This window comes from Callorhinus ursinus, unplaced genomic scaffold (assembly GCF_003265705.2).
Source record: "Callorhinus ursinus isolate GAN/ISIS: 27379988/994484 unplaced genomic scaffold, GSC_fseal_2.0 scaffold10, whole genome shotgun sequence".
NCBI lineage: Eukaryota > Metazoa > Chordata > Mammalia > Carnivora > Otariidae > Callorhinus > Callorhinus ursinus.
In genome coordinates, this window is record NW_027397072.1 from 15,943,756 (window position 1) to 15,956,121 (window position 12,366).

The following is a 12,366-nucleotide window of genomic DNA, read 5'->3' on the forward strand; positions in this document are numbered from 1 at the left end:
CTAGGTCTTAGGTCCCTATGTAAAAATGGCCTGACCGCCCTGTCTCTGTCTTCGGCTCCCGTAGGCACCCCCTGTGCAAAGCCAAACGCGCGGGGAGCCAGGGGTTGCCCCGCAGAGCAGCCTCACCCCCAGGTCTGTCCTGCCCCTCAGAGGGTCATGAGATGTGGGGTCGCAAGCAGAGTGGTAGTCAACACGCGGCCCATACCTGCCCTCAGACCACACAGCTGACCATCCCCCCACCCCTGCAGGTGGCCCAGCCTCTCACCCGGATGGCCTGGCCGGCCCCACCCAAGTCACCATGCTCCCAGGACAAGTGTTCCCCCCTCCCCTGCTCCCCTGCCCCAGGCTTACCTTGCTACTCCTGTTCTCACCAGGGTTCTGGATGGGGGGCACCCAAGACAGCCTCTTACTGCCCCCAAGCCCATCAAGGATCGGATGGAAGTGCCCACGTGGAGTTCCCACAAGGGTAGCAGGGAGGGGACCCTCTCCCAGGGTCTTCCTAGGTTTCCTGGAGAGCACCTGCGCAGCCGGGATCTTCCGTTTGCATCTACCCCGAGCTTTCTGAAAAGCAAAACCTTCCACCTGGAGAGACTCCCGTTTAGGCAAGAAGGCTGAGCGCTGGGAGCGCCACGTGCGGGCCTCTTCCGCCAGTCCTCTCCTCTGAGCTCTGCTCGAGCTGGGGGTAGGGAGAGCTGCCTCGTCTGGTGTGCACCTCACACAGCCTGCAGGACCCCAAGTGTGGCCGCGAGCCCAGTATTCCCCAGGGGCGTTCCGGTCGGACACGCTCTTCAGGCTGTATACTGCTCTACTTCACTGACTTAGTAAAATGTCCAGTAGTCGCCTTGAGTTTGAAAGGAGGACCCCAGCTCTTTAGGAAGAACCCATATGGGCCTCTTGATGGGAGTATCCAGTGCCCATTTCCTGCCTTGCCTTCAGCTTTTAGCTCTGAAATGCAATGACACAGTCAACACCACTCCTGTTCGCCAGGCCCTGGAGGCTGCTCACAAGCCACGGTAGATGGGGTACGAGACCCCCACAGGGAGGAAGGTGGTGCCCGGGAGCAGTGCAGCCAAGCTGGGCCACAGCTCCAAGGACCTCAGGCCAGGGTGTTCCCACGGCGCCCCACTCCAGGAATGAGCCGAGAGTAACCTGGGTGAGCTTCCACTGACACTCGCAGAGCAAGGGAGGGAACGGTTCTTGAAAAGGCTCTGTAGGTGGCTCTTGAGAGCTCTGAGTGCAGGGAACGCAGGGACCTAGCCTCTCCCAAGCCCCATTTCTCTACTACCAGCTACCCTGAGGGGCTTTAGTCAAAAGCAAAAGTATGTTGAGCACAAAGATGCTCACTGGAAATTGACTCTTTCTTCCCTGACCCCACGGTTCTGCAAGACAAGCAGAAGTTGTGGTGGCGCTGGACGAAGAGGGGCTTCAGCACACAGCTGGCGTGGGGTGCAGCTGGGGCCAAAGCCCCCTCCGCCCTGCCCCATGCTGGCATTTCAGAGCCCAGGGCTGGGTGTGGCCCTCTCCCAGCTGTGACTTGAGAGGCCCTGCCACTCACCACCTCCAGCTCTCCTACAGATTCCCCACAAGATAAATCCTTTTGCTTAAGACCAAACCCTATCACTTAAGGGCCTTCTCACGAGCATTCATGGGAGAAGAAAAAAGACCAAAGATCATGATGACAAATGAATGCTTAGCACTTACGCCTTGGGGGCCAGGGATAGATAATGAACAAGGAGAATCTAACCCCAACCGGAGTCCAATGTACCCATTCTGCACATTCCACAGAACTACCTGGCACCTGCCACCTGAGAATCTGTGCATGGCCATCCCAGTGACTGGCTTGTTCTGCTATCGGGAGCTCTACGTGGGACTCCGGGGCCTGAGCCCTGGGCCAGGACCCCCTGGTGAAGTCCTTCTGAGAAATAAGTCCACCCATCAGCTGTTGACAGTACAACTCTTTTCCCCAGGGGCGCTATGAAGTGAGTCCTGAAAGCAATTGAGCTGGTGGGCCAAGGAGAAGGTGTGGCAGGGTCTGGGGCCGTCAGTCAAAAATGGATGTGCTGGCATGTCAGACACAAGGCAGGGCCAGAATCTGAAGCTTGCCTCCGAGCAGCGAGGTGCAGGCTTGAGCCATCTCTATCTGGGTGCTCTTGTGGAGGGAATGTCCTGTGTATCTAACACAAGCCTAGGACAGGGTTCATGAGAAGTGGCCTGTGTTTTGGTGCGTGGCATGCCATTCTAACCCCTAGAACTAGATGAAGTGGCTTCCAGATCCTAGGCCCCCTCAGGCAAGCAGGCAACTCTCGGAGGTCCTGGGCCCAATGAGCGTAAGTTGCCCAATCTGTCTCTTGCTGTGAGGACTGCTGGGCTTCACCTTCTGGTGAGGAAGCTGAACCCCGCTGTGGAAAGGGTCCCAGGATCTTTTCCTCCAGAGGATGCAGGCCAAGTGTGAGGTGACTCTGAAGAGAGTGTATACACTGGAGATCAGAGAAGGCTTCTCCATGAAGTGTGTCGATCCCTCTTCAGACCTCATCAGCAAGTAGATATACCTCTGGCTCCCCACTCATGCGGACTCCTGCTTGGAGTTTCAGGAGGCCTCCTGGGCCCCTGACACCCTCACGTCCTATTAGACCTGTCATCTCCGCGCTGCCTCGTTCCGTCTTCCAACTCTGTCTTCAGGCCCACAGCCGGCCCTCCTTCAAAGCTGCCGCATCTGCTTGCACCCCGAATGAGGAAGGCCTTGAGCGTCTGCCTTGGTGGCATCCAGTTCCAGACCCACTGATCTCTCTACCCCACTGGGGGAGGTGAACTAGACTGTCACAGCTCCAACTCACTTCATATCACTTCTGTACCTTCTTCGTGAAACTTGCCCCCATCACTTCCTGGATGAAGTCTTCCAGGCTTCAGAGCCCATTTCAAATTCTGCCACTTCTACAAAATGTTTCTCTTCCTTCTCTCACCCCAGCTCCTTTTCCTTTCAACTCTCGTAATCACAGTCACAACCATATTCAACCTTGGTTGGTTATTTGTCCTTAATGGTTTGTCCTTATTTTCCCTTCCTTATGGATTTCCTTGGAGGTAGGGCCATGATCTTTGCCTCTGGTCACATTCAGCCTTGGCATTCAACTCCTAAAATGTATGTGAAAATGAGTCAAGTGCCATATTTGTCACCACCTACTTGAGGGCCTTAGGATACAACCTAAATCAGTATGCCTGAGGTCACCTGTGATGGACCTCAGGTAGGGAGCCAAGCCTATCATAGAGCAGCACAGAGGCTCAGTCCAGATCCAGTCCACAAAGTCCCAGATAAAGTGGGGGACAGGCCTTGGTCAGAGTGTTTGGGGAGCTGGAACGGCTGTGGGAACCGTGATGGTATTCTAGTGTGCTTCCCCAACAGGAGTTTGGCCATCTCCACCATGGTGGCCGCTGACCCTTCCACTGGCATGAGCAAGGCCACACTGAAGGACCACACCTGCAAACCAAGAGAGTCTAGCAGAAACCAAGCATTCTTCCAGTTTAATATCACTGCTGTGGTACCTCTGTGAGGCTAAGGCAAGGGGCACCTGCTCTTGCCAGTTCTTAAAACAGCTTCTTCCAGTTTAATATCACTGCTGTGGTACCTCTGTGAGGCTAAGGCAAGGGGCACCTGCTCTTGCCAGTTCTTAAAACAGCTTCGATGGCATTCTTTCTCAGTCTCATGTTCTCAACATACTCTAAAATCTTGGGTTATTTACTTTGAAGGTGACTATGTTGTAAATGAAAATGAAGTCGTCTATGAGAAGGAAGCCCTTGCTATGAAGGGATGGCCCATAATCACGAGAGACCCTGACTGACTAGAGGTAACTCTCTGAAAGAAGGTTAGTTGTGTCCCTGAGCTTAGCCCTACTGCCCCCCTCAATCTAAAGGGAATCTCACCTGATTAGGGAAGGGAACCCTGAAGAAGAGTCTGTGGAAGAAACTCAACATGTTAGAATCCTTTAGATTCCATGGTTGATTTTCTTTTTCTTTTGGAGCTATTGTTCTATCTTATTTCCTCCTCAGATACTTGTTCGTATTGGAGGTATAAACTGGAATAATATCGAGTGACCCTCTCCTTTAGAAGATTAAGTGATGTTGCTAAAAACAAATTATCACATGACTAGATCATGATCCATCAAGAATATAGCCCACAAACCAATGGAAAAGACCAGAAGAATAAATCTCTGCAGTAGACTGTGCTGGGCTCAAACCCCGACTCTGTCATCTTTGTCATTCATAAGTTGAGACCTTGAAGTCTCTAACCCTATTTGGTCCTCAGGTCACTTGCCCATGAAGCAGAGTTACCTTGAGTCCTCTTTTGTTCTGTGATTCCACAAACCAAAGAACCTGCTCTTGATTCCAATCTTATCCTAGACTAATGCTATTCTGCTGCTACTCAGTCAAAGAAACACTACCCCGAGTGGGCAGGCATGAGGACAGGCCAAGGAAGAAAGCTGTTCTACCACCAGGCGATGGCTCAGTGGGGTTGCAGTCCCAGATCAGAGGTCAATAAGCAGCTAGAGGAGTTAGGGAGAACTTTCCTTGAGCATTTCCACCCGGTTGCCCTAGGCTTCAATCAGCAGAGCCCAGGAGAAGCCAACCAACATCAGAGATGCAGACGAGAGTAGCCAAAGGTAAGGTATTCTGAAGGCAAGAAGGCGGAAAAAGAAAGTTCTCCGTGAATATACCAAATGCTTCCCTTCCTACGAGGAGTACTTTGCCAAGTTCCATGATTGGGAAACGACACCCTGAGTCAGCCATTGGAATAGGTATTCTTTGAGGAGGAGCTGATGAGCTTTGTGGACGCCATGGCAGAATTATTCCTGGTCAAGGGTTGAGTGTCAGCATCACCAGAATTTGACAGCAACCCCCAGTGGAACATCATTGTAAAGGGCAAGCACACTCAGCTAAAAGCTGAAGGGGCAGAACCAGAAACACAATCCTACTGGATATGAAAGCCCAAGATTCTGTAAGGACATCTCAGGTGTCAGAGCAAGACCCCTCAAGTGGGGATCCAAACTCCCAGGGGATCTCAGTGTCGCCTGAGCCTGCCAAAAGACTAATCCGTTCCTTCTGTACAGTTTCTCAATCAGGATCTTCTCCTGACTTCCGAGCAGTTGACTCCAGCCCTGTGCAGGCCTCCTCGAGTGTGAGAAGGGGCCAGGATAGACTGAAGGCAGGTGCTGATGGACGCAAGGCGTCCCCAGAGTACCTCCCACCTTGCTTGTTTCCAAATTCTTCCTGGCAGCTGCAGAGTAACCGATTGGAGGTAGACTTTGACCCTGTCTCCCAGAGTGAGAGAGTCCTGTACCCCTCATTAGTCAGGAGGCTGGTGGTGAAAGTGTGGCATCTGGACCCAAAGAGGGGCACTCTGGGAAAACCACAAAGGTCCAAGCTAGAATCTGGACTCCCAGTTATATGGACAGTTTGGTAACACTGAAGAAAAGTCCCTGGGGAGTCCCAGGCCCTGAGTACTTTCTAGGTTTTTTGGAAGAGACTGGTTCACACGTACTGCTTAGTGATTTGGCATCAACATCTGGAGGTCAAGTTCAATAGGAGGTAGGTAACTAGTAACTGGGATTAAGCGTGGTGGGAGGCAGCTTGGCATAATTTGGACCTCTAGGAGATCGCTGGCTTAGCCAGTTACTACGTGTGTGAACTGGACCAGTTATTTCCCCTTTTTTTAACCTCATCACCTCCTTTTGCAAAATGGGGACTTGAACCTCATTAAGGTTACAAAAGACTTTAGAACTGTTGGTAAAGCCTCCAATACGTGGACTTCTCGTTCGGGAGTCTCCACTGCTCCCTACTTCTGTTCTCACATGTGTCTACACTGCCTGGCCCGAGTCTGGCTACACCTGAACCCTGTGGGGCATTGTCCCAGCCAGTGCTCTCCTGAGGGGAGAAGAAGAGGTGAAAGCAAAGCCCTCCTCTGTTGTACAGTGGTGACACTGGGAAGCTCTGCCCACAGCTCTGCCCACGAACATCTCCACCTCTCCCCTCCGGCCTCCCAGATGAGTCCAGCCTTCTGAGAGCTGCCTCGAGTCCTGACCAAACTCTGTCCTACCCTTTCTGCAGAGCTTTCTGAATAGCACACTGCATCTGGGCAGACCCATTTTGTTCTGTCAGCTTGAAGAGGCCTTGCACGCAGATCTGGGTGAGTTCTAAAGGCTCTTTGGCCAAAACCACCTGGCTCTCACCCATCAAGCTTGTCTAGCGTCTGGCTATGCTAATTTGCAGGCTTTTTATGGGATGTTTAACAAGTCTGGTGATCCTTCTAGAAGAAGGAAGTCCTGGGAGAGAGTCCATAGGAGCCTGCAGTCTCAGCCTTCCTGCCTCATTGACACCCCCACCCCACATCCACCTTGAGCTTGGGCCAGGGAAATGGACTTGACCATCCAGCCTGGCTTCAGTGACTATGGGGGCAGTGTGCCTGCTAGCCAGATGGTCAGGCTCTGAGATGGGGACTTTGGACAGCATGTCATTTGAGACCCCTGCCAACCCCGAGACCCTGCCTTTTTCCTCTTCGCCGAGGAGCACCCAAAGGTCCTGGCCGTGGTCCTGGCTGGCTCTCTGCCAGCTCGTCACAGCGGTGGCCACGCACTACAGCCATCCACCATAGGCTGTAAATCATTGCACGAACGACAACCGATTCCAAGTATGCTAAGACGTTTAACCAAGCACACGGGCCCCCACCGCCCCGAGGGTGAAGTGCTATCTCCAGGATCTTGCCCCCTTCCAGAAACAAAGGAGCGATCCCTAGCAGAGGCCCTCCAAGCTTGCTGCCTTAGCATTTGTTTTATAAAAATGAGATGAAGGACCAGAGCCAAATCATCTGCTTTCCTCCGAGCAAGGAAGAAACATGGGGACAAGGCGAGGTACCCACCACAGCCTAGAGTTCATTAGTGGGAGAGGGATCGACCCAGGAAACAGCGCTCCCCCTGCCTGCCCCCACTTTCTCGTGAGTCTGCCCACCTGTGAGGCACTACCTGTGAGCCCAGGGGTCCCACTGCTCACCTTGAGGGTTTGCCAGGCCTGCCCGCATGACCACCACCACCACGCCAGCCCCCCAGGGTCACTATTTAACTCAGTTCTGGGAGGTCACAGCCTGCGGTCTGGCTCTGCAGAGTACCCTCGGCACAGCCCTTGCTTCCTGCACACGTGATCTGACGCCTGACATGCGGGCCTGTTGTTGCTGGGGCCCTTCCTGGCCAGGCCCCGAAGCCGTCTCTGGGGAGAGTGGTAAGAACGTCTCCCTGGGGCCCAGTTCTGGAGCTTGTCTCGCTTCCAGAGGATGCTGTCATGGACTGAGCCCTCAACTGGGCCCCCACTCTGCTTCCTGGCCCACGTAACTGTCTCAGGAGGGCAATGTTTCTCACTATAAAAATGGGTGGTCCATCTCGTTAACCCAGCTGAACGTCATGGGCTGGTTAGTGGTAAGGGCCAAGGTCTTGGCCTGGGCAGTAAAGAGCCCTGGCCACAGAAGTCCGGCGGGGGGAGGGGAGCTGCGACCCCTGCTGGGCCAGAAGGGCTTTGAGATGCCTTCTTCTTCCCGTGGAGGACCTTAGGCCCAGGTCATCATCAAGAGCATTGAAAAGGAAGAACACAGTTTAAGTGCAAGCATTGGTTTACATAAACGAGATTCTTAAAGGGGCCCTAAGAAGACAGGATTTGCATGTAATCACTAACTCTGGAAGTGCTTTAAAAATGGAAAGGCCGTCAGTAGTGGGTCTAAACAGACTGGCAGAAGAACTCAGAGAAGGGGGAGTAGCTCTGAGGAGCGTGAGAAAGGCTTCAGCCAGGAAGTAGCAATCCAGAGCTTTCTTGAAAGGGGAAGGGGTCTCTACCCCCAAGGAGCTCAAGGCCTAGCCCGCCCTGCCCGTGGTGTGGATCCTGGCCATGACCCAAGGCAGCTGCAGCCACACTGTCGGGAGGGAGAGGAGAGGAGCGGCTTGGCTTGCTCCCTGGCTCCTGAAACCTCCTCCCATGGGGGTGGGCGGGGCCCTACTAGCAGGGTCTTCCTTCTACCCTTCCACCTCCTGACCTCACGCAGTGCCCCCCCCACCCCCAGCACCTCGCAGCCACTTCCCTGGGCAGTGGGGTTGCAGAACCCAGATGCATAGCTGCGTCACCTCTTCTCTTCCCTCACTCTCCCGGGGGGGGGGGGGAGCCCACTTGCAGCGTCTGCTTCACTGGTCCCCTCCCCGCTATGCATCTCACCTGAGACCACAGTACGGCAGGGCCAGGCCCTGCCGGCAGGTGACGCGTCCTGGTTCTAAGGCTCTGTTGTTGGAAGAGCATTCGTGCTCTTGCTAAGCTAAATTCTCCAACTTAGTCCTTCTTCCAAAGAAGCCCAACATCCCCTTTAAATGTGCCTGTCTGGTTCAAACCCCAGTGCTGTTTACTGGGCCCCTCAAGACACTGGGGATGCTGGGCTGGGCAGATTGGCAGGTGGGCAACCCACTCCCACACCTTCCCCCTCCCCAAGCCCGCTCAGGCAGCTTGTTCGAGGACCCCATGAAACTTGTATCCTTTTTTTTTTAAGATTTTATTTATTTATTTGACAGAGACACAGCGAGAGAGGGAACACAAGCAGGGGGAGTGGCAGAGGGAGAAGCAGGCTTCCCGCGGAGCAGGGAGCCAGATGTGGGGCTCGATCCCAGGACCCCGGGACCATGACCTGAGCCGAAGGCGGACGCTTAACGACTGAGCCACCCAGGCGCCCCGCTTGTATCCTTTTTTTAAAATTAATTAATTTATTTTTATTTAAATTCCATTTAATTAACGTATAGTGTATTATCAGTTTCAGAGGTAGAGTTCAGTGATTCATCCATTGCCTATAACACTCAGCGCTCATTCCATCACGTGCCCTGCTTCATGCCCATCACCCAGTGGCCCCATCCCCCTCACCCCCTTCCCCCTCCAGCAACCTCTGTTTGTGAAACTTGTATTCTTAAAGTTTTGCCTTGAGCTGAATCTGAGTAAGTTTTGACCCTTGCACCCAAATTTGTCCCAAGGTGGAAACAGCAGGTGTTGGTTTGCCCAATGACTGAGTCGCTTCTCTTCCTGTTTGTCAACCTCTTAGTCTGGGCTAAGGTAGAACAGGCAGACAGCACTCTCCTGTGGGGGACCAGCATGCCCAGCAAAATGCAGTGGGATGGGGGCGGCATGCAGCCTGGGGCTGGGGACTCCGGGCCGCCTGCCCCGGCTCCGGCACCAGTCAGCTGAGCAAAGAAGGCCTGACCCAGGCCCTGTGGGAGCCAGGGGGGCTCCCGTCAAGATGGCCAGTCCCCTAGGAGGCAAAAAGAGGGAGGAGCTAGTGTTGCCCCAGACTGAGGGGGCTCCAAGGATGCTGGACTTCCAGGCTCAAAACCAAGGAAGTCCTGGGCAAGCACCAAGACAAGCTGGTCACCCCAGAGGCAGCTTAGGGACAAGGAAAAGAAGAATCTGGAACTTTCTCCGAACTTTGTCTCCAGCCTAATTAAAGGCTAATTGAAAACTAAGTTAAGTCAGGACTCTTCCCTTCTGGTAAAATAGAAATTCTGTCAATGTGGAAGGGATATCATGAGACCTACGTGAGAACACATGGAAGATGACTGGCATTTGTCTTACTGGAAGTTTCTCTAACTAGTCCTTGACCCTCATCCCAGTAGACCTCCTCCTCTTGTACCTCTAGTTTCATGTGAATTTATGGATCCCCTTCCCATGCTCACAGGTAAAATTATCACCCGCATTTACACAGGTGGAAACACCACTGGGTCTACGTTCCCCCTTGTCCTCTACCCTCCCGAAGTTCTTTATGCCAGCTTCCTTTCCTGCAGCCCCACAAACTGCCTGTGCCTTGGGGTGCCCTCTCTACCCAGGGGTGTGATCTGGGTGCCTGGGCACCTAACGCTTCTCTGCATCAGGTTCCCGGACCCTCGCACAGTTCAGCACAGGGCTGGGGCTGTGGGGTTCCCATTCTGGAGGATGGTCCCAGGCAAAGAATGGCGTCTGGAGGCAGCTCAAGATTTGGCATCAAGATGAGAGAAAACAAGTATAAACCAAGGTGCTTCACTAACTAGAAGCCACTGTTATTCTTAAACTGAGGGTTCAGAAGGACTCACGTTCTGTTGTTAACCATCTGCACAAACTTTGCATGTGTTTGTCTATCTATAAAATAAAGGGGTACTGGGAGGGGGCAGGGGAAGGAAAAGGCAACATGCAGAGGATTTTTAGGACAGAGGATTTTTAGGACGTATGTCCTCAGGCATTTGTCCAAATGCCCAGAATGTGCACTATGAAGAGTGAACCCTAAGGTAAGCTATGAACTTTGGGTGACGAGGATGTATGTGTCCATTGGGTTCATCCTTGGTTAAAGAAAAAAAGAAAAGGCACCATCTGGGGAGTGATGTCAGTCATGAGGGAAGCTATGCATACATGGAGGGTAGAAGGTGTATGTTCATCTCTGTACCTTCCTCTGAATTTCGTCGTAAACCTAGAACTCTACAAAATAAAGTCTTTTAAATAAGCAAAAGATACATAAAAATCAAGGAGATGATTTCTCAAGTTCCCTCCAGCACAAGTGTCATATGACTCTGATTAAAATTATATGCCCATTAAGCAATTCAAAAGGAATTATGTCTAGAAATGTGAGCGCTAGCAGACCAAGGAGGAAGAGCACTTGAGGCGAGGACAGGCTGCTCCCCAGCCCGGGACGGCTGGCTGTGGTGTAAGTGATGGGGCTGGAGCATGGCAGTGTTTTAGGAGAGCCCGTGAGCAGGAAGCCTGAGGAGGCTATACATTAGTCATGTCTGAAAACCCTTCTCACGGATACTGTAAGCCAGCAGGGCTAGCCACTGCTACTCGCCCAGACGAAGGACATATTGATCCAGAAAAAAGGAACAGTGAGCCAGCATTGCTTGATTTGCTCAACAGCAGTGACTTTTTCCAGGGAGGAAATCCCACATAAAACTATTGCAGACAGAATCCTGGATCAAGGCAGGCCCCGGTGTGATAACTCAGTATTAACCATCATGCCAAATTCCATGGTACCGATGTGATCTCCAGTTTGAGAGAGGAAACATACCGCCCACCCTCCCAGAGAAACTCAAGTCCTTGAGAGGTCAGGAGAGCCAAGGGAAGTCTCCGGGCATCTGTCCTTCCCTCCTCTCCCCTCTTCCACTGCACGAATAGAACAGATGGGGCAGAGACAGTGATCAGACACCCATGGCCGTCAGGCACCTGGGCTTACACCTGGGCCAAGCGCCAGAGAGACACATACAAATGTGGTTCCGGTCCTCAGGGTCCCCAGTTCGGGGTGGGGGGTGACAAACGCCCAGGAAATGGAAGAGCATAATCAGATGCTGAGCCGAATGATATAGACAAGTGGTTCTCAAGCCTCGGTGTGCACCAGCATCTTCTGGGGGGCCGGTGAAACACACTCTGAGAACACACTCTGAGATACAGACCCGGTTGATGCCAACACTCCTGGTCTGCGGACCACCTTCAGTGGCAAAGGTGCTCTGTCTAGATCGTAATGACACCCTGGAGAATAAGGTTTATAACAGGACTCTGGGCTGGTATCAGCAGGGAAGGGTTCATGGTAGTTGTTGAAGCTTTGAGAATGGGCAGGACTTGAGTAAATGAGGGAAAGAGGGTGTTGTGGGAGAGAACACTGGAAGCAGAGAAAGGAGGGTGGGGGAGGAGGTTAACAAGGGTAGAGAAGACACTGGCCATTGTCACACCCTGGCAATCAGTGACAGATGCGGGCATGGGCTCCCCGCCACAGGCGCCTCACTCCATTCGCCCACTTCCTCTCCACCCCATTCAAAAGGCCGCTCCAGTTCCAATAAGTCTACCAGCAGCCGGTCTTCATAATGCAAATGATGATTGTTTCCCGAGCCCCACTGGCAGCTCCCAATCCTGCCGCTCAGCCAACTTGGATGGTGTCTCACCTGGCTTGTTGTAATGGCTTGTTGCCTGGCAGCCTCAAAGGACTCCCACTTGTCTTCTTGGTCTCAAGCCAGAAGAGCCTCTGTCCTCCAAGAGTTGAGTGTCTTGAAGGCACACAGGGTGGTTATGAGCTTCTCAGCGGACAGCCAGGACAAACCAGCATGTTTTGTAGGGTCCTTGGTCATGAGCCCCTCTCCTGATTGAGTAAGGAGAAAGGGAAATAAGGCCCCTTCCTTCACTCCCCTTCCTTGGAAATCTTTAGTTGATAGGCTCATTCTCACCAGATGTTTGCTCCTCCTTGCACAGAGTGGCATTTGTGGGTGCAAGCACACCAAGGCATACGTGTAAGATGCCTGTCATTTGGAAACTGAACTAATATTTATGAGATGCTGGCTCAGTTTCCCAGGGCCACCA